This window comes from Felis catus, chromosome D3, assembly GCF_018350175.1.
Source record: "Felis catus isolate Fca126 chromosome D3, F.catus_Fca126_mat1.0, whole genome shotgun sequence".
In the NCBI taxonomy this organism is placed as follows: domain Eukaryota; kingdom Metazoa; phylum Chordata; class Mammalia; order Carnivora; family Felidae; genus Felis; species Felis catus.
The window spans coordinates 60,484,973-60,508,473 of NC_058379.1; the positions used below are offsets into that span (position 1 = coordinate 60,484,973).

General features: G+C 37.4%; 1 long non-coding RNA gene across 1 annotated transcript; it reads left to right on the forward strand.

The window, feature by feature from the left end:
• Positions 1-1,598: 1,598 nt before the first annotated feature.
• LOC109493424 lies at positions 1,599-22,823 on the forward strand. The gene is made up of 3 exons (XR_002147649.2): positions 1,599-2,174; positions 9,721-12,089; positions 21,706-22,823. It is a non-coding gene; the product is annotated as an uncharacterized LOC109493424 (long non-coding RNA).
• The last annotated feature ends 678 nt before the right edge of the window (positions 22,824-23,501 follow it).

Genomic DNA, 23,501 nt, shown 5'->3' on the forward strand with positions numbered 1-23,501 from the left:
CTACTGCAGACAGACTGCAGGAAGAGCAAGGAGAGCCCTCTGCAACGCTACCTGTGCCACACCATGCTTTGCTCTCGGAGAGGTCCAGCCACAATCCAGGAGTTCAGATTCTGGACCAACTGTTGTGTTCTTCTTCAATCCAATCGGCAAAAAACACATGTCTTTAAGAACGGGGTTGGTGGGGAGGAAGCTTTGTACATGACACAGCAGTACAGTGAGAGAGACAGGATGTAAACACGTAAACATTTAAATAATGAAAGATTCCTGTAGCACTTTAAGACAACCAAAGAAAAGTAAAGTAAATATTTGCTGCAGCAGAGTGCTGTGTGAAAGAGGAGGAATTCCAGTGAGAAATGATGTTTCTGGAATCGATCTTCATCACTTACCAAGAACAATTTAAATCATATCTGTCAGTCTTAGCAAGGGATGTAAGGACATAATTGGGTTTGCTCTCAGGGCAGTGGATGGAAGATTCCCCCTTTGCTTCTTCTTTCCCACCTGTTTCAGTCAAGTTTATCCAGGAAAAAAAAATCCACTGACACACTCACAGACACAAAACGGAACCAATGAGGGTGAAGGGGGACCAGAGAGAGAGAGAGATTAAGGAATTAAATCATGTGATTATGTGGACCTGCAAAGTTGAAGTATGTAGAGCAGGCCAAGAGGCTGGAAACTCAGCAGAATTTCTATTTTATAATCTTGAGGCAGAATTCATTCCTCACTGAGAAATCTCAGTGTTTTACTAGTAAGTCATCCAACTGATTGGATGAGGCCCACACACATTATTGAGAAACACTACCTTTACTTAAAGTCAACTGATGTAAATGCTAATCACATCTATAAAATGCCTTCACAGCAATATCTAGACTACTGTTTGATGAAATGGCAGAGCATCATAGCCTAGCCATGTTGACTCAGAAAGGTAACCATCATAGCACACACACACACACACACACACACACACACACACATAAACGTGAAGCAGCCTATGATATACTGTAAATCCTTTCACATATATTTCTTCTCTAAATGACCCTGATTTTCCCTTCTTCATTTCATTCTTAACATTTTTATTATTTTATTTTCTTAAATACTTACAATAGCGGTTCCACATTTTTCATCATGGTATTTCCTTTATAAAACTGGTGAGGGTCCCCAAACCACTTCCTGATAATATTCACAGGTTCCCCACACTCCGAGCCCACTCAGCCTCTCAGTCTTACTGCCTGGCATCATTCTATAGTAAGTTTTGGTCCATCTCTTGGTGCCCTCTGATGGAGACTCTTTCTTGCTTTGCGTTTTGGGTATCTCCATCAAGAGAGCCTTCACCTTGTTTTCAAATATTGGCATTTTCACTATGGATTCTTTCCTGATTAGCTAAGTGCAGATTTATTACTCTCTGAAGCCCTAGTAAATGGTATGCATGTACTGTATACTCTTTTTTGAGGTAAGCACTGGTATTATTCATGTGCATATCCATTTCCTCTTTTTTTTTTTTTTTTTTTTGAGCAGTAAGCATCGTGAAGTATGAGCAGTTTTCTATCTTTCAATGTATCTCATTTACAGGTCAATGTGTGGTAACATTCAGGATGCGCTTTTAGAATAAAAAAAATTTGGAAAGGAAGGAAGGAAAAAAGTTAAACTGATAACTAAACAGTAAGCAAATACAAAACCATGAAATTTCAGAATTTTAAAGAGGAGAAGAGCTGTAGTGATCATCTGTGTCTGTTCCATCTTTCAATAAGGGAGGAAAGTAAGACCTAGGAATTTTAAAAGACTTGTCTAGAAAGAAGATAAGTGATGGGCAAGGTTAGCCGAAGTAGAATGTACCTGACCCAGAGTGCTTTCTATGACATCACGCTGCCAACAAATAGAAGACTATTGTCAATGGACCACTAAATTACCTTCTCTGGTAACCTTTCAAATGTGCAGACATTCCATCCTGATGCTCTCCATCACAAGGTATGCTAGTGTAGTCCCAGAGCTGAGCTCAAATGTTCTAGTCTTTCTCCTTCTTGAAAAGGGAATTCATATGCCCCCTATGAATTTGGGTCAAGCCAGGTGCCTTGCTTTGGCAAGTGTAATGCAGGAGAAAGTGGTATGCCAGAAACCACGTTGGAGCTTCTCTTCCCTCCATAAGAGCACCTCTCTGTATTTCAGACAATGGAGACTCTGTAAGTCTGGTTTTAAGTAAGTTAAGTTTCAATTCGATTCATGTTTTCATGTGACTTATAAGATTTGTTTTAATGTTTCTTCCTGCTTCACTCTGTGTTAGCAGGGGCTAGAGCTCAAGAGCAAGACACGGATAGTTACTTTTCACCAAATATTTGTGAATTCAATGACACTTCCTGGCCTTCTTACAATTAGATATAGCCAGGTGACTGGTTCTAGTTAAGGGTCTGTGAGTGAAAACTGATAAATCTCCCTTCCAGGCAAAAGAATGTAATTGTTGGTAGACAACCTCACAGCCTCTCTTCCCCTTTGATGTAATGGTGGAGCCTGGGTGTTGGAATGGCAGAAAAAAAGATGGAAGCTGCCTGGGTTGCTAAGTTACCTCTTGGAAGATAGCTGCCTTGTGGAGCTGTTGGGCTTATGTCAGATTTGCATGAGCATGAAATAAATTGTTGTGTATTAAGACACTGAAATCTGGAGTCTCTTGTTGCTGTGCATATGCCTATCTCATCCTTACCCCCAAATGAAGCAGCGGGTGCATGTGTAATAGTTGGGGTGCATATAGGATGTCATAGGAACAATGCACAACAGATCCCTTAGCAAAGTGAATTTTCTTTATTTTTGGTCTTTTCTTTTTAATTTAGGACGGAAAGATACCAATAAAAATCTTCATCTGCTTCACTATTTTTCCTAGGGCTGGTGTCGAATACCAACCTAATAGAACCATCTTTTCTCCCTGGACAATTTGCACTTCAGAAAAGCATTTGGAACTAAGTTTTCATAAGGTAGAAAGTAATTTAATGTTGAAAAGGTAGAGCCAACCATACATGAATAAATGCATATCCATTGCATATTAATAATGCAATATAATAATCTACCCTTCTCACTTTTAGAAGACTCCTCTGAGCCTTTCCCAATGTTAAGGCAGCTCTGAGCTCCAGGCCAATTCTGACTTTTTTCTCCTTGTTTCTACGAAGTGTTCAGGAGAGTTACAAGCAGACTCCAGGAAATCCATTTGAAATGGAACACTGACAAATTTCACCTAGACCAGAGAGTGAGGAACTAAAATGTGTGTAGCTATGTCATATCTGAAATAATTGAATGAAAAATGGCCGTTGATTCAAGATGAAGAAGAACTTAGAAAGAGCATGATTACTGGTTTTAGTTGTTTTAAAGGGTGTCATGCATATGATTGTAAAGGAGAAACTACAAAATAATTCGGACTTCTTGTTTGTTTTGGAGCAGTAGCAACTCGTACATTGGCAGGGATTAAAGTAAAGGAGAAATGGCTGTCTCTCAGGGCTAATGTAGAAGAAATTTCTATATTTGAAACTGTGTTTGGTTTAATGAAAGAATTGCCCTCTACTATTGACAGGATCTATTCATTATTCATTCAACATACATATGAACAGTATTGAGTTCAGTGATATGTTTATAAAGATCAAGGAAGTTTTAGTCCCTCACTTCAAATACCTCAGATAGCTCATATTCTAGTAGAGGAAATAAACAGATGACCAAAAATTCTATGATAGAGGGAGAGACGATGTATAGTGGCACATAAAGAGAGTAACATAAATTCTTCTGGGGGTTGCTAGAAGTTATCTCTGAGAAGGTCACATTCAGTCTGGGACTTCTAAGAAAGACAAGGTCAAGAACAGACTATTATAGAAAAAGGAAACAGAATATGCAATGGCACTGAATACAAAAAATAAGTTTTCTGTGTTTTGATTAGGGAAATGTAAGAAATGCTTTATAGCTAGAGCTTTCTTATAGTGTGAGAGGAATTTGGGACAGGAGAGAAGCCAGGATGTGGAAACCTTGAGTTTGGAGGATTTTATAATATAGGCAGTGGGAAGCCATAGAAAGATCTGGAACCCTTGAGAAACTTAATCAATTTTGTAACCGTCTCATCAACTCCCAAAGTTCCATGACTCTGAGAAATAATGGACTATTGCTTCCCTTCAACTTCCACAGTCCTTGCTATATACATCTCACTGGGATTTCTCTCTTTCCTGCCATGATTGCTTTTGTTTTTAATTTTGAGGATCTTTCTTTTTATTCCATTTTTATTTTTTCCAACAACACATAAGTGTCTTTAGTGTAAGAATTGTTTCCTCTTCGTCTTGATATTTCTTATGGTGACCGGCATATACATTTGCCTATAATAAATATTCAACAAAAGGGTGTTGCTACAATTCTATGATTTAAGCTTTATGGAGATCTCTTTATGCCATGGAGAGGATACCAGAAAAGAAGTATACGACTCTCATAGCAAAGTCTGAAAGCACAGCAGGTATTCATTGAGCATGCAATTTAGGTTAGAATATCTGAGATCAATATCAAGCCATGCCACTTACCAGCTGAAATTATTAACAAATCTGAGACTCGAGCTCTTCATGTGTAAAATGGGTACTGTAACTGTAATATTTACCACACAGATCTTTTGTGAGGGTCAGGAAACATGATATAAATGAAAGTATTGCAGGAATTATGAAATAGCGTAAAATTGCCAGCAAACTTGATGATGACAGTGATGTCAATGGTGAAAATGACAACTTTTTCGAGTAGCCAGTCATACAGAAATGTTCTAACTCATATAATTCTGGTATGAGCACTTTAGAAATAAGTACATCTTTTTTTATCACCCTTAAGGCAAGAGATATTTATTATTTAAATAATTTAGCTAGTGGTGTTCCCTCCAATACAGCTTCCATTTGGAAAGTCGTACTGCATATTGAAGAAAACAGAAGGGGAAGTCAGAATTGCTAGATGCTTGTTCTGGCTCCCTCATGAGCCACCTTTTTGGCTTTCACAGCCATGAAATGGAGAGTAATACAATATTGGCCTCCTCCACTGGAGGATTACATTCCTGGTCAAATTAAACAGCGTCAAACTGCTCCACCATGTTTATGCAAAGAATAAGCTCTTCCCATGAGTGGAATGCTACGTGGTGCAACGTGAAACTCATTTAGTGATTTCTGTGGCATACGTAACCAAGAATGGTGAAACAGGGGAACTCACAGTGATGGCCATCAACTATATCACCTACACCCACCTGGTCTACCCCACACTTGTTCACGTAGGAACTTTATGCATAGAAATGGTTTTTCCAAACACCGGGATTGTAAGAGCAAGGTTATTGCAGCTGCATGGGCACATAAAAAAAGACAGGAAATGAAATGTCAACAGCAAGTGTAATACCTTTCTAATATATGTCCTTCACTTATTGAGACAGTTACCGGGATGTTCTTGAAAGAAGAATGATTTGTTTATAAACCAGGTACATTATTTCAGCTCTTTAGAGGAGGAAAAAAATGTCTTCATCATATTTTCCTCTCCCCACATCATCCAACAAGATATTTTCTACATTTATTTGAATACACATTCATTTATTAATTCATTCACAATTAATCCCCGGCCACCTACTATGTGCTGGTTACATTGAGAATATTGAGGCCAAACAAGTCATCCTTGTTCTCAAGCACCTTTCCATTTAGTAGGGAAAGCCAGTCACGCAAACAAATCAGAGCAATAAAACATTATAGTTGTTATGATAGAAGTATATGCAGCATACACAGGGAGACACAAAAGGGAATGTTTAATTCTGCCTGGGGAGAAAGAAAAGACTTTATGAAGGAGGTGGTGTTTGATGTGGTTCTTAAAATATGAGTGATTTTACAGGCAGACAACAGGGAGAATAGCTTCCTTAGCCACAGACAATGGGGAACTAAAAGTATCTCAGCATAGAATGGGTCAGAGGAGGGGATGTTCAACTTATGGAGTGAACTGTGAAGACAGAGCGTACAAGGGTGAACCACAGAGGATATGTGGAGTCAGATGGAGGAATTTAGACTTTATCGTGTGAGAAATGAGATTGGAGATTTTTAGCCAGGGAGTGACATGAGCAGTTTCTGATTTTAGAAAGGGGCTGTGGTGGTTGGTGATATAAGAAATGGAAATAGGCAGTAGGACACTGGTTGAGAGACTCCCATCACAGCCCACATAAATGAGAACGGCTTCCTGGGCCAAGACAGTGTGAACTGGGTGAAGGGCTGCATTCTGCTTAGTTATTCCTCTATCTCCAGTCTCCGCCCTGCTTCTAACCTATCAGATTTTAAAATGCTTAAGGACTACACATCTTAAAAACAAAACAAACTTTGGGGTGCCTGGGTGGTTCAGTGGTTAAGCGTCAGACTTCAGCTCAGGTCATGATCTTGCAGTCCATGAGTTTGAGCCCCATATCCGGCTCTGTGTTGCCAGCTCAGAGCCTGGAGCCTGATTTGGATTCTGTGTCCCTCTCTCTCTGTCCCTTCCCCACTCATGCTTCCTCTCTCTCTCTCTCTCTCTCTGTCAAAAACAAATAAACATTAAAACAAAAATTAAAAACAAACAAAACAAACTTTCAGTTACCCACACCATGTCACTGCTAGACTTAAGTTTGTATCTTTTCCCATTGTTCTCATCTCCAATTAACCTTCCCCACTTAATTACAAGGCTCCAGAAGCCTCAGGTTCTGTGTTGAAAAGCTCAGGTATGGTTCCTGGCTTTGCCATGTCTAACTTTACGACTTGGGGTAACTTATTTTATCTCTCTGTACCTCAATCAAACCATCTGTAAAATGGGATTAATAATGGTACCTCTTTAGAAGATTGTTGTGACTGTTCGATGTGCAGATACATTGAAAGTATTTAGAACAGTGCTGGGCACCTAGTAAATGTTTGCTAATTTGGGACCCATCCCCAAGAAGGGCAATCAGTGGTATGAATGTGTGTGTTTCCTAAAAAAGGAGCTAGGGTGAGCTACTGTTGTCTTTATTTATTTATTTTTTTTTAATTTTTTTTCAACGTTTATTTTTTATTTTTGGGACAGAGAGAGACAGAGCATGAACGGAGGAGGGGCAGAGAGAGAGGGAGACACAGAATCGGAAACAGGCTCCAGGCTCTGAGCCATCAGCCCAGAGCCTGACGCGGGGCTCGAACTCATGGACCGCGAGATCGTGACCTGGCTGAAGTCGGACGCTTAACCGACTGCGCCACCCAGGCGCCCCTGTTGTCTTTAAAAGTTGCATAGAAGAAGGAGCACTGCAATAGGACTTTTAATAATAAATAAACTATTCAGAGAGATAGAGAGTCTCTAATGATGCTTGAATAAATGTATATAGAATATTACTCACATTTATAGCACTGTGGTAGGCCCTTTGGGAAATGGAAAGCTGCCTAGGACACAGAGTTTGCTGTCCACAGAACCTAGCTAATCCAGGAAGATAAATCATATTGCAAATAATTTTAAAACAAATTCAAAAGGCCTAAGTAGAGGCACAGCCGTAATCAAATATCTAAATATGGGACACAGCATTCAGTAGCATACACTATCGTGGCCCACCTCTGTCCTGCTGTGGAGTGTTGGGAACCAACCTCAGTCTCCCAGACTACAGACATATTTCTGGTTATATAACTGGAGAAGAGAGTGTTAGTTAATTCAGTCATTAGACATGGTTCTTGTCCCACTTGATTCCATCATCAGATTTTGCAGACTTAGAGACTCACTCTGTATTGGATAAGGGTCTACCCTCCTTTAGGGCATGTGTGTCTATCTAGTTGGTGTTATAAATTTTACATAGTCGTCATTATCAGAATAGAAATAAGGTCACACATGAAAGTTTTCACTAACAGTTGGGAGGCAGCATTGCCTAGCACTTAAGGGCATAGAGAATCAGACAACAGGAAACTCATATTCAACCTCTAAGTGTGGGACCAATGGTAAGACACTTTACCTCGTGTGCCCCAATTTCTTTATCTATAAAGTTGAGACAACAATAGTATCTGCCTCACAGAGTTGCTGTGAGACATCTAGGATGTGGCAAAAATTATTTTCTGTCATCATTATGATTCTTATCAGATAAAGAGGGTGAGATCGTTGTCCCCAGTGCATGGATAATTGGGTCAAGGCTGTTTAGGAAAACCTCATGCATACCACCCTGCCCAACCACTTCAAGCAAAGTATCACCAAAACCGCATATGAGAATTTGACTTGGACTTTCCTAAATGGTTCGGTTCGGTTTTTATCTAAACATTTTGATTTTCAAGCACTTGGATGTAAAAGGAAGTGGCCTATATTAAATGCTGGTCAAAGCATTTTTTATGATTCTTCTTAAAAAATCCACACTCTCCATGACATTAAATTACTTAAAATCCACATACAAAAGTAGTGACCTTTCTCCCATAAATAAATAAAAAAATCCCAGCATGGAAATGCATTAGCTAAAATAAGTGTTTGATCCTTTCAACCAAAGCCCATTTCCTTCTTCCATCCAGAAAGCCTTGAAGTGTGAGTATTACACTACTTGCAGATTTCTATGTAAGCAGGGGATAAATAGTCCGCTTCTGTAATTAATAACTATTAAAGCTGTTTGACTGATCATATCTTTGGGCTCCTGAAATCTCTTCTGTGCAGGTGTGCATTAATGGAATCCATTAAATTCATATATTTCAACAGATAGTAATTTACGATCTTTTATAAGATCTGTCAGGAGCCGCAGCAAGAGGTACAGGACTGTCTCAGGGCATTACAGGACAAACCGGACTCCCTGTCTCAGAAACGACTTGCCTTTGCGTACTAAATATGAATGTCAATGCACTGGGCAGTCACATTAGGTGCGTTCTGTGTCATTCACCGTCTGGGAATATGCAGAATAAGCTTTTTATCACTGGTGAAGCCCTGAACAGGACTGAACAATTTTCAGAGATGCTGAAGGAACAGTGTGGGAGTTCTAACCACTTTATATTTGCCATAAAAAGGGAGAAATTGAGAATATAGCAGGGTTCTGGGAAAGTAATGGGTTTTCCTAGGGGTGAGTCACCCTTGAAAAGCCCCAAGTTGTCTTAATGGGGCAGCCTCCCCATTCTGACTAATGTTTCCAAGGGAAGTCAAACTCAGCCTTCACTTCTGCTGGGTCTCACCCTCTGGCTCAGCCCGAAGAGCTCTGTCCTCTCAGAGGTGGGATATTCTTTCAGCAGGGCTGGGTTTCTGAATAAGCCTGGTATTCAGCTACATTCCTAGGGGGAGATTTGAGGGTAGTGGAGCTACATTTACAATGCGAAATTCTACTTGAGGAGTTTCCATAATTAATTGAAAGCTGAAAACAAGCCTGAGAAAACTAGTGGAGATACTATGTGATTATCAAGTATCATTGAGGGCATGGTTAGTGGACAGCCAGGTTAGAACAGAGGGTCCGTGAGTAAAGAAGTTGCTCTCAGCCACAAAGGGCAGAATGATGGGATCAAGTTGGGAAAGTGAGAAAGCAAGAATCTTAAAAGGTCCCTTTAATGTTTTTTTATGACTGAAGGGAAACTGTTTACTGGTGATTTTGAAAGACAGAGGATTGAGTTGAGGTCAAAGCCTACAAGATCACAATGAGTCTCTCCTATATATGGAATGCTTTTCCCACTCCCAGAATTCTGTGAAACAATTAAATGAGATTGGCAGTCCCTACTTTAAAGCAGATAATTGAGCCCTATGCCTATTCAAAGTTAAATTTATGTCTTCCAGGATGCAATGATGGTAACCAGAACTTACCCTTTTCTGGAGATTCCTGAGGAAACACAGAGGCATATGTTTCTGGGCTCACCTAACAAATTAGTCACATCACAGCCACCACCATCAAACTAAATTCACTGTGAGAGAGTTACTTCAGAGGACGGGTACCATGGTGGGGTGTGTGTACGTGTGAAATTTTGTTTGCTTCTTTGTTCAAGATTACCTATTACAGGAATCTCTCATTTATGATGGACCCTATTTTATGAAAACTTACTATTTAATAAATAAGTTGACTCGGGGAGTTATTTACTTTGTAAAATTCTTTGATTTTTTACACCAACCTGTCATGGAGCTCTGTAGATACTCTACACCCAATACTTTTTCACCCCTATCTTTAAACATGAGATTGTAGACTATAACTCTGGCCAAAGTATAGAATCAAACTATGATGTAAATCTTAATAAACTAACATACTCATATTCTGGCTATGTTATAATTGGAATTTCTTCAACTTCCTTTTTTATTTAAATACTTTGAGAAACATGGACAAGATTAATCAGTATTAACTATACTAACTACTTGTATTCAGGTTAAATCTTTCAAACAATAATTTGTCAAATAAATATTCCAAGACATTTGCTGAGTACAAAGTTTACAAGAAAAAGTAAAACATAGTCTCTGGTCTTGAAAAAGTTACCATTTATTGAGAAAATCCAAGAGCCAATAATTATAAGACAACATGCTAATACAAATGAAGATACCGAAACCAATACTATGGGGATTTAAGGCTGTCACCAATCTTCACAAGGGTGGGGCTGGGACTTCAGAGTCCTGAGGACATTTGATCTGAGTCTTGAAGAGATCTTTCATTCACTCAACGTGTATTCATTAAGTGTCAATTATGTTCAGATGCTAAGTGAATGGAATTGAATTTTGTAAAAAGGGAGAGGGAAGGTCAAAGCGGGAAGATTGTATCCAATCTGCAGCTGACAAATTGACAGTAAAAGAGACGGGAGTTAATATTTGCCACACATGTATTGTCTGCCAGGTATTTGATCCTCCCAGCAAGTCAGTTTTAAACACTTATATTCCCACATTACAGATGAGAAACCCGAGTTTCAGAGAGGTTACTCTGCTAGTGTAGGTTCATAGAGCTAGTATGAAGCTGAGCTAGAGTGTAAATGGAGTTGGCCTCCTTCCAGCACCATGGCCTTCCCATCCTCATGGCGGCTGCCTTCTTGTACAGACTTAGGCACAATAAAATAAGATGAAGAGAAAGTGCAAAATGGACTAGAGTCAATGTGATTTTGGTAACTGAGATATTTTGTGCTTCAGCTGGAGACGGAAACCTTGGTAGCAGTAGGACACCATGAAAAAAATACTGACTTTAGAATCAGGATCAATTGGGTTCATATCCTGACCCTACACTGACTAGCTCTGTTGTCCTTGATTTTGAGCCTAACCAGACATGGAATGAGATAATATTCATTGCAACAACATGTAGTGAAGTCCAGGGTTTATTGTAAGTAAATATAATACATAATAGTTGTTTAGCTAATATTATTTCAACTTTCCACTCAGCTCACCCCAGGAAAAGCTATTTCTTAATGTTTCGAAGCAGAGAATTTCCTTAGAAGAAAGAATTGATCTGAAGCAAAGAAAAAGGAGTTCTTCATATTTATTTAAGCAATGAATGATTAGTACCTACATATATCATTGACCAAATTCCATATGCAAAGATTAACAGTGCTGGCTTGGGTTCCCGTGTGGACTTTCTTGCTTCTTCTCCTGTATTTTTATGTTACTTTGGGACATTGTGACTGCATTCTAAGCCCAAAAGGTCCATCTATGTCTGTCCATCACCTACTTTTAGAATGCTTATTGGTCTTGGTTTTGAGAATGTCTAAATAGTCTATACTCATATTACTTTCATGTTAATTACCTTCCATTGCATTCAGACCTCTGTTTCTCACTATTTTGGATATAGATTAGCTGACTTGAGCCTGCTTTAGAAACTTTCATTTACTCCCAATTCACTGGTCTCACAATGGTTGAGATGGGTCTGTCTGATGACCTTGGCCACAGTTGAGAGTGCCTACCAGTTCCACAGGAGTCATAATCAAAGTGGTTTCTGACACTGAACATGTCATACAATGACTCCATTGAAGCATTTGAAGCATTGAGACAATTACCTTAAGATCAGGCCGGTGAACTAAAGGAAGAAAATGACAGTCTTTAAATTGTTGGGTAGTTGTGTACAGATTAAGTATCCACTTTTTCATGACCCATGGATAGACTAAATGGTGACTCTTAAGGCAGTGGCCACATAAGTGTTCCTGAGACATAATCAAAAGTACAACTTTATGGAGAACTTCCTTAAGGTAAGGCCAGGAAGTAGAATAACAATGAACTGAGCAATGTTTTCATGAGATTGACTCAAATTGAAAGTCTGGCAGGATCAAAACCAAAAGAATAGAACCATCCATTTGGAGAATTTTTTTGAGTGAGATATAATCTCTTAGGTGGTGGTTAAGCCCAGAATGGACATGGCAGTAGCAAATGTACTCTAAGGAACAATTTTGGCGGTAGGAACAAGTTGGCCTTATTGCCTTAATGGATCATCCCTTTCTCTATCTGCTGTGATATGAGAGCTGATGAGATCCTGCCCGAGGCAGCGGGACTGTCTCAACACAGATTGTCTCTCCATCCACAGGGGTAAACACTTTACTGGGAGATTTAAAGTGAAATTTAGAATTACAGGGAAGTACCTAGGAAACGAATATTTTTTTCTTCAGTGAACTCTTAAGAGGGCTTGTCAGTAAAGTTCAAGCAAGCAGGTGTGCTGAAAATTGCTTTAAAACCAAAGAGACAGTAGGAGGCATGCATATGCCAGAAATCATAGCCCCCGTGAGAGAGACAAGCCCATTTTTCAGCAGGAGCAGCTGTTGGTGCATCTGCAGACAGGTTGTTGTCAGGAGTGTTGAGCAGAGAAATTTCAGGAGAAAGGCGCTCATGAGGGGGGAAGAGGCGCGAGGTCTCTAGTGAGACTTTAGATTGGAGTTTGTTAAATCCTGAGCAATAAAAATTGCAGTTCACTCTAATGAAACTTCCTGGGAAGACTATTAGTATTAAACAGGGTGACTCTCCCCCCAGAAATAATGCTAAATCACAGTCACAAATAATTCCAAGTCCGGTTCTGCACAAGGCAGAACATGATTGCACTTTTTAAATTAAATTCACTCTTATTGCTTTGGCGGTGGCCGTTTTCTGAAATTAATAGGAATTGCGCACATGAGCCAAGGGGCCAAGGGTGGCCGTACTGCATAGAGGGCATGAAGGTACAGACGACGAAGATGGGTGGGCCGGCAGGGTGGCGGCCATGATATTTTATTAGGCATTTACTTCCACGGAGTAGATAGATTAAAATGTCTTTAAAGTTCTAGAATCACAATGTCCCCAAACCGTTGTTGATTCTAAGGCTCAAAATAACACCTTATGTTATACTATGTGAAAACTGTTTCTTTTCATATTTATGCAAACATCCTGTGAACCAAATAATCTTCTTTAATAGGGCTCATAGTTGTTAGCAAATGGCTGTCCACCAGGTAGGCACTCACTTCTTGTTTAATTCTGTAAATTATTATTATTATTATTATTCTTTTTATTTTTGGGACAGAGAGAGACAGAGCATGAACGGAGGAGGGGCAGAGAGAGAGGGAGACACAGAATCGGAAACAGGCTCCAGGCTCTGAGCCATCAGCCCAGAGCCCGACGCGGGGCTCGAACTCACGGACCGTGAGATCGTGACCTGGCTGAAGTCGGACGCTTAACCGACTGCGCCACCCAGGCGCCCCTAATTCTGTAAATTAAATGGTAATATTAAAAATAAGTCTTTGAAACTCTAATTCGTTAATAGTAGCCATCTTTATTCTACAGGCCTCAGTGTGAATCATTTATTGAAATTCAATTAGCAAGTCATTTATTCATGAGTTTAGGAAATATCTGTTGGGCCTTCTCACTCAAATATAACCAGGTAGTTATTTTTCTGATGCAGAGATGAACAGAGTGTGGCTCCTACCCTCAAGGAGCTCATTTTAGAATCAGTGAAAGAGACAACAAAATAAATAATCACAATATGGAGGAGTGAAGTATCTGTATTCAACAACATAGACAAAGAGCCTAGACCTCAGCCTGAGGACTAGGATTAAGAAACATTGCCAGGAGAAGGAGATATTGATTTAGACAGATGAGCGAAGACCAGCCAAGTGGACAGGGTTGGACAGGGTATCATAAATGGCAAAAGCATGAGCATAAGGACAGAAGGGAGAAAGAACATGCCAACTAAGGAACTGAACACAGATCAGGAGAACCAAAAGGAGACGTAAGTGGAAAATCATGGACTGAGAGAAGCCTGAAGAAACCAGCTGGGGCTAGAGGCTGAAACAAGTCATGTTAAGGTGCATAAAAGTAATTAAAAGCTACTAGAATTTGAACAGCAGTGATGTGAACAGATTTGCTCTTTAGAAAGGCATTTTGGTGGCATGGTGGAAGATGGATTAGAGTAAAATGAAGCTGGAGGCACATAGGCTATTTAGGAAATTATTACAAGAGTCCAGATGAGCTAAGGCAGCAGCAGGATAGATAGCAGGGGGGTGATCTGAGGTATTTGGGAACTAATGTTAATAAGACTTGGAAAAATAATAGGATGGAGTTGAGTGGGGAGGATGAGGATAGTTCTGGTAAACATTCTTTTAAGCACATTGAAAATATCAACCTATTTCATATCACCAAGTGTTCAATTTGTTAGGTACTAATGTTAAATCCATATCACAGATGAGAAAATGGAGACAAACCTAGGCAGGTTAATTCATTGCTCTACACTCATCAGAGCACCTTTGTTGCAGGATCGTGTTGCAGATCAGAGTATTCCAATGCATCAAATAAAAGAATCAGAATCAAACCCAGCATGTGTATTCTTTTAAGTACACACTTGGATACAGCAATTGGAAATGTATGAAATAAAGGAATGAGGGTCATATTTCATACAAACCTTGTTGCACTAACCAGAGGATGAGAGAAACAATACTAGAGAGGAAAAAAGACTTGGATACAGAGGGCAAGTTAGTCCATGCCTACATTATTTACCTCCCTTTAATACCATCCATACCATGGCCATGTGTTTACTGCAGGGGATGGCCTTGGAACACAGTGACTTAAAATAAGGGTTCTCAAAGGCAAGATCAAAGAGATTGAAACCAAGCAATATTCAAAGCACAGGGGCTAATTGTTTTATTTTTATTTTTATTTTTTGAATTGAAAACATTCAAGTTCAAAATTTAAAAAGTGAAAGTTCTAAATAAACTTTTGGGGGGGCAGGTCATGTCTCCATTTTCTTTTCTATAATGTGGTCATAACATACCTCATAGGAGTCTTCTGATACTTAAATAGATTGATGTTTTCAATGTGCTCAGAAAAATATTTTCTGGACTTCTCCTTCCCCTCCCCAAAAATCTATCCTATCACTCTCCAAGTTTTAAATATGGGATATACAAAAAAAGAATCCACCCCTGGACAGATAATAGTAAAAATAACAAATATTAAAATTTAGAAAAACTGAGGGAGAAAGATATATTACAAAGAGATAGCAATTGGACTAAAAGTAGAACTTGTCCTTACCCCTAGGAGATGTCACTAAAGAACGTGGATAATAATGTCAGATAGATTGGCAAATAAGTCCTCAGTCTAGAATTTTATGCCCAGCATAGTGGAAAAGTGAGCAAAACAGCTATATTTTCTCTTATGTAAATGCTGAGTTAACTACCACAGGTCTTCACGGAAAGTTCAAGTAAAGGAGGAAACTTCAGCAAGGGTTGAAATAGGATGATGGATAAAACACATTAGTAAGTTATTTAATGATCAAATGTAAAAAATAAGTAATGACTACTTTGTGTCTTTTAAAGGCAACACTAAAATTCTAAATAATAAATAATAAGAATGCTCGGAAGGTTATTTTCAGTCTGTTATTAAAATAGAAATTTTCCTTATCATATTCTGAAAGAGAAACCAATGAATAATTTATATTTTAATAAATATTATGATATATATGCGTAGATACATGATTAAGCAACTGAAAGAACAAAAATATAATGTGGCTCTTCTAAACCAGAAGAGTAATTGAAAAAAAAAAAAAAACAACATCAATGAGGAAAATTCTGATAATCAAACAAAACCTGGGAGGAGAACAAAAAGGTGACAAAGAAACATACTATAAAAAGAAATTTATAAGTGTTATAATGGGTAACTCAGTTAAGTGTCAGACTCTTGATTTCAGCTCAGGTCATGATCGCACAGTGCATGAGATCGAGCCCCATGTTGTGCTCTGTGTTGACAGCTCAGAGCCTGCTTGAGATTCTTGCTCTCCTCTTTCTCTTTCCAACTCACACTCTCTCCTTCCCTCTCTCTCTAGAGAAATAAACTTAAAAAAGAAGAAAGAAGAAAGAAATAAAGAAAGAAAGAAAGAAAGAAAGAAAGAAAGAAAACACTAACAATGGTTGACACAGGATCAAATGGCAAATATATCAACAAACGTAATAATTGTAAATAGATTAAGATTTCTTATTAATACCAGAAAATGTAATATAGATTTTTAAAATCCATTATGCTGCTTGTAAAAAGTATATGCAAGAAAAGTGATGCAGAATGATTAAAAAATGAGAAAAAAAATGAGAGAAAGAGAGAAGGGAAGATTTAACATGGAAGGAAAAACTAAACAAAAGAATGCTTTATGATACAGCAATATTAAACTCATACAGCATTATGTCATACAGAAAACAGTATCTAATGAACAGAAGTAATATAGTAATAAAAGGAACAACCCTAACAATATAAAACAAACAGAAGATTGTATATTCCTAAAATAATTATGTTAAAATATATAAAGCAAAATTTAATATAATTAGGAAAAGCAAATGTTAAGTCATACTGGTTATTTTAATACATATCAGACCAAGGAGACAGAAAAGGTCAACATCTAAATGATTGAAATAAGCATACTTCTTTTATAACTATGTATAAAACTCTATGCTTAAAAATAGACTGTTTTCAAACATACATGGAACATTTATTTTTTTAAAAACCTATGTTCTAGTGAAAAAAATAGTCTCCATATATTTTAAAGAATCAATGTCATATTTTCTAACAGCATTTCAATACATTTCAGCAGCAACAAATGCAAAATTAAATAATAAAGAGTTTGGATTTTTTTTGAAGTGTATATGCTTATATTAGTTCTTGAGTAAAAGGTAAAATAGAAATAAAACAATAATCAGAAGTTACTAGCAAATAAACCATTAAACATCAAATTTTATGAGATAAAATGGTATTTAAATTAACATTTAAAAAGAAATATATGGTTCTAAATTATCTGTTTAAAAATAATTACCTGTATAAAAATAAAAAATTATCTGTTACAAAAATAGACTGAAAAATTACAAGTAAACTTGCAAATGATAAAGCCAGAAATGTACCATAATTAATACAAACAAATAGGAAAAGGGAGAAATAATAATGATTACAGCATGTACTAATGAGGTGCATCTGGGTGGCTCAGTTGGTTAAGTGTCCTACTTCGGCTCAGGTCATGATCTTGTGGTTTGGGTTGAAGTCCCACATCAGGCTCTGTGCTGACAGCTCAGAGCCTGGAGCCTGCTTCAGATTCTGCATCTCTCTCTCTCTGCCCCTCCCCTGCTCATGTACTGTCTCTCTCTCCCTCAAAAATAAACATCAAAAAAAATTTTTTTTTAAAAGCAGGTACTAATGAAATAGAAAAATAACACAAAAATGTAATAATAAAATTATAAGTTTCCTAAAGAAGATTAACAAGAAAAAGTTTTAAAAACACTGGTGATACTGTTTAAGAAATAAAAAGTAGCTCAGCTAAACAAGTTTCTGAACAAAAAGAGATATAACTGCAGAAATTATGTTAATGTTTAAAATACCTTAGTTTAACACTGTGAACAATTTGATACCAAAAAATTTGGAGACATAAAGTAAATGAGCAATCTGACAGAAATATGTAAACTGCAAAAATAAATCAAGGAGAAAAAGTAAACAGAAACTATGTATTGCAGAAACTGAAAGAGCAATCATTCTCTCTTCATTTTCTCTCTGCCCAATTTTATATACATCATTCCTAGAGACACTTGGAATAATATGTCTTAGAGAAAGTAGGAAAAATAACAAATGTATTTTATAAGTCTAGGATAACTTTTATTAAAATAAGGTAAAACAATGTAAGGAAATACAGTGATTGACCAATATCACTCATGAACACAATGTAAAATTTAAAAAAAAATCTTCAAAACTATATTTAGCACCACACACAAAAAAAAAATGAGTTAGGGTTTATACCACAATGCAAGGATGGTTTAATGCCAGAAAATCGATGTTCTCTTGAACCAATCAAAGAACAATGATAGATGAAATTTTAAGTAGGTGTAGAGAAGAATTGAATAAAGTACTTATAGATGATAAACAGAAAACTATAGCAACATAAGAATAGAAGAGCATGTCCTTTACCTAATGAAGAATATCTAATGATAAGGTACAGCAAACAGACGACTTAAAACTTAATGGTAAAGCTTTATTATCTGTGAAGTACAAGAGAGTCTACAATCTGTTAAGAATTAATGAGAAGGTTCAGTAATTTACTATATATACCAGATCTACCTTCTGAAATCTAACATTTCTTTACAACCTTCCATATCAGCAGTAATAAATCTAAAATTACTAACAAAAGACACCATTAAAAATGAAAGAAATGAAAAGGCACTTACATATAAATCCGACAAAAGATGTGATAACAGACCTAAGAAATTAAGGGAAAAGCTACAAACAGTTGTGAAGAACATAAAATAAAGACACATTAACTAGAGATGTATGAAAATTGCATAAACATGATGATTTTTAGCAAAAATTTTATATGAATTAATACAATTACAAAGAGCATCGCACAGGGTGTTTCAAAGAACTTGACCCATGAACCATCTGGAAAGTTAAAGGACAAAGAATATTCTAAAAGAAAAGTAGAGGAGGAGGCAGAATAAGAACTTGTCATATTATTTACCAAGATTTATTAAAACACTGTTCTGGTGGAGTAGTGCAGACATATTACAGAACTGGAAGAAAATGGACAACCCAGATTAGACTTACTCGTATGTAAAAACTTGATGGGTGACAAAAGAGGTATTAAAAACCAGTGGGAGACACTGTAACAAACATTGCTTGAAAAATAGCTGTTCACAGGGAAAATAAGATAGATAATATAGACCCCTAAGTTATAAAGAAGACAGATTAGTTTCAGATGAAAAAGAGCCTATATCCAAAAAGCTGATCTTGGGAACATTTAGAAGATATAGGAAAAGACCTTTATTATAGTAAAAATTTCAAGAATACAAAAATACAACTGTAAATGTATAAAATTCAGCTTTGTATGGTAAAAGATATTTCAATGAAATAAAAAGAAAAGCCACCTTATTAGGAAAAATACTGACAGTGAATATAGACATGACAATAGACTACTGTGCATAATGTGTAATTTATACCTGCAAATTGATCAGAAGAAAAGAAGAAAAATAGTACAATAAAATAATGGAGGGGCACCTGGGTGACTCAGGTCATGATCTTGCAGTTCATGGGACTGATCCCACATCAGGCTCTGTGCTAATAATGTGGAGCCTGCTTGAGATCCTCTCTCTACCCATCATTTACTTATGCTCTTTCTAAAAAGAAATAAACAACAAAAATGGAAAAAGATCTAAACAGTTCCACAAAGAGCAAAAACAAGTGTCTAACATGGAAACTTGCTGAACCTCACTACTTATCAGAAAAATGTCAATTAGAACAATGTGGTATTTGACAGCCATCATATTGATAAAACACAAAAACCTGATAATTTCGGGGCGCCTGGGTGGCGCAGTCGGTTAAGCGTCCGACTTCAGCCAGGTCACGATCTCGCAGTCCGTGAGTTCGAGCCCCGCGTCAGGCTCTGGGCTGATGGCTCGGAGCCTGGAGCCTGTTTCGTGTTTCCGATTCTGTGTCTCCCTCTCTCTCTGCCCCTCCCCCATTCATGCTCTGTCTCTCTCTGTCCCAAAAAAAAAAAAAAAAAAAAAAAAAAAACCCTGATAATTTCAAGTGTTTGGATGGAAGAGGGCAAATGTAAGTTCTTACATTGCCATATGGGAGCGTACGTTTGCAAAGCTATCTTGGATACCCACTTAGCAGTACATACAAAATTGCAATCTACCCAATTGCCAATCACTCAGGGAAAATGGACAAACTACTGTTAATCTTATAACAGAATAGTTTGCAACAGTTAAAAAGAATCAATTAAATGCAATTTTAAGTGAAAATGCAATTGCAAAGAACATGCAAAAGATTTCTGCAATTTAGTTTGAAATGAATTTAAAAATTAATATGAATTAATGGATGCATAGAGAGATGAATACATGGAGGGAGAGATTAATGATAAAGGAAGTATAGTAAAATGTTAATGATGAAATCTAAGTGGTAGTTGTGTAGGTATTGAGTATAAAACTCTTCCAACTCTGCTGTATGTTTGAAATTTTTCATAGTAAATTGCTGAAGAGAAGAACATGTTCAACATGATAACATTTTGTAAGTATTCAAAAAGTATATTAACGTCCATGGAGAAACACATAAATAATAAAATTATAATAACATCCACGGAAATGACACACACCAACTTCAAGATGGTTATATCTAGAAAGTGAGGAAGGGAAAGGACTGGAGGGTGAGGATTTAGTTCTATCAGTCATATATCTTTGCATTAAAGTGAGAGAGAGAGAGAGAGGGAGAAGTGCAAAACAAATACAGCAAAATGTCTGCACCATCAACATTATCTTAAAAGGATAATATTGGCTAAAAGAGCCAGATTAAAAAAAAAAAAAGAAAAAGAAAAAGAAAAAACATTTCTATGGTATAAGGCCTATTGTATAAGTTTTAAATTTAACACAATCCTATATTTTGCATGTGGATATAAGCATATGTAATAAAAGCATAATAATACAAATATGAAGATGCTCATCGGATTAAGAAATATCAATTACCCCAGGGAAAGGAAGGAGCAAAATGAGTTAGGGAGTGGTAAAGGTCATTTTAATTGAATTTGCAGCATTATACTCCTCAAAACAATTTCACTTTTGACAAATCTGGATAATAGAACACAGTTTCTCATGTTTTAAAATTTTCATGACGCATAATAAAAAAGGAATCATAAATCTGTGGAGTATAAAAGAATGACCCTACTTCTCAAGTCAGAAACAGCAACACAAAAGAAAAGACTCTCCCATGATGCATGGCATTTTACTAGCACATTTCAAAAATTATTTTTCCAATTAGTCCATGATATTAGCTTATATCATTGATTATAATGATTTTTTAAAGTATATTCATTGGTTACTGTACATATGATAATCCTTCTCTGCTCTGTAGCCATTATTTTATATATCTTACATTGCATTCCCAAATTGTAAAGTTTAAAGAGTTCTTACTGATGACTAGATACAATCAGATAACCAAACTGAAGTTTCACTGGCATTATTCTGAACAGTTCTCTTTCCCTTTTGTTAAGGAGAGGAGATCACAAGCACTAAGAAACTCCTTGGGGAAGTTGCATGTCCAAAAGGACTCTTTAATTCAGCATCTAGCAATGCACAATTGTTTAAGACAAGGGCATCTTGATTAGATTGAAAGCAGAAGTTCTACAATGGTTACAGTTAAACTCTTTCAGGTCCTTATTTGACTTTACCAGGTAAGAAAGTCAACACTGGAGCACAGGCATCCAGAGTGACTTGAACAATGCAGAGGATTCTGGAACTGTGATAGGGTTCTTTGGAACAGTAACTAGAGAACTACAAAGGGACACTGGATTCATTATGAGACAAGAGGGCCTAAAAGTCAGATTTCTATTTCTTTCAGATGAGGCACTGGACTGAACTCCCCTCAATGGGGCCAAGTGTTCCGTGGCTGAACTGTGTACGGATGTATGAGAGAAAAGAGCCTTCAAAGGATCATTAAGGCAGATGCCTACTCATTTCCTTTCTCCTTCTTTCCCTTCCATAGTACTATATAATTTTTTCCTGCTGAAAGAGCACATTCACAGCCATGACAAAGCCCTCCTTTAAATCCATCCATCAATTTGAAGTGGTTTCTACTTTACAATTTCAATCCATCCTACTTCCATCTCCTTGGAGGGAAAGTACAATGGAAGTGCGAAGTGCTAATAACATATACATCCTCAACTCTTTCACAGGGGTATTGTAAAGACTAATGAGTTATTGTTTGAAAAGACCTTTGTGGCTTTCTGATGAAAGGTGGAACATACATACAGTTTTGAATGTTTTATTTTGTTGTCATTGTTGGTGTTATAATTACAATAGTTGTATAGTCTGTGAGGCATACCGCCAGCCAAGCATCTCCTTCTCTCTCCTTCCTTGTTTATTCTTGAAAAGTAAGCCTGCCGTGCTCAGTACATCTTGGTTGTGTTAATCACTTTTTACTATGCTGACAGACACTGTGGACCAAACTCTGGATTATTTAGTTTGCTGAAAGGCCAGACTCAACATTTCGGAAAACTCTCTGACCTTTATAACATTCCTCTTTCCCTTTCCCCATCCCTAAAGTGTATCTCCTCACATGTGCTACACTTTCTATTTTGAGTGTTTGTCTAATCTGCTACATTTCGCTGGGGAAATCTGGAAATCCCTGTTGAGTAGCAGAGGAAGGTGTATTCTGCCCCCTTATAAAATGGAGGCTAATCATCTTTACAGATCTATAACAAGGTACACATGAGCTCAAAAGCATCACTCAAGGATAATTGTGCATAGGTCTTTATGTGCAAGCCAATTCCTCTAGCTCCTCTTTGACCCTGGGTTCTGGGGGGCTGTTTTGCATTTATTGAACAGTACACCTTTTCCCTGATGCCTGCCTCTCTCTTGTTATGTATGGGCTGTCTCTGTCTAAAATCCCTTATGCTGATTTTCCAGACACGTTTATTTATGTTCACTCACTAATTGAAAATCTCATATTTGAAGTTATTATTCTGATTGATGTCTGTCATTTTGATCAAGCAGTAGCTCACAGATGCTTTGTTAGAACAATTTTACAAGTGAGTTTATCATCATGCCTTTCTCTCTTGACCTTCTCTATGGCTGGTAGCAAAAAAATTCAGTGGAGGCTCAGAAAGAGGAGATGTTTGGCAAGCCTCCCAAATTTAAGTTTCATTGTGTCTTTACTACTGAAAACAATTCCTCTACTTCAGGTGTTGCTAGCAATAATGGAGGAGAAGCACAGCAGTCAAACTCAGTGCAAAGGAACAAAGACAGGTGGAATGGTGACCTCTCCCATCAGTCGGAACTACCTCTCTCTGTCCCCAAGCTGAGCCCACCTTCTCACTGTCCTACAGAGATAATAGTCGGGGGGTGAAGTGGGGGGACAAGTTTAATTGTACCTGCTATTTAAAGATTCACTGTGGTGCACTGAGACAGTGCCCTGAGACAATCTGTGTGTCCTCATTCAACAGATGCCACCGTGTACCTTGATACGACAATGTTTGGTGGTGTGGCATTAGGAGTTCATGGTGTTGAATGGAAGGAGAAAGATATTTACAGCTAGGTCTTGTTTCCACCTTTAGTAGTTCTTGGACAAGAACAAGTCATTTTATCTCTCTGAGTCTTAAATTTTTCCTTGGCAAAGTGAAGATTCTCATGTGCTGT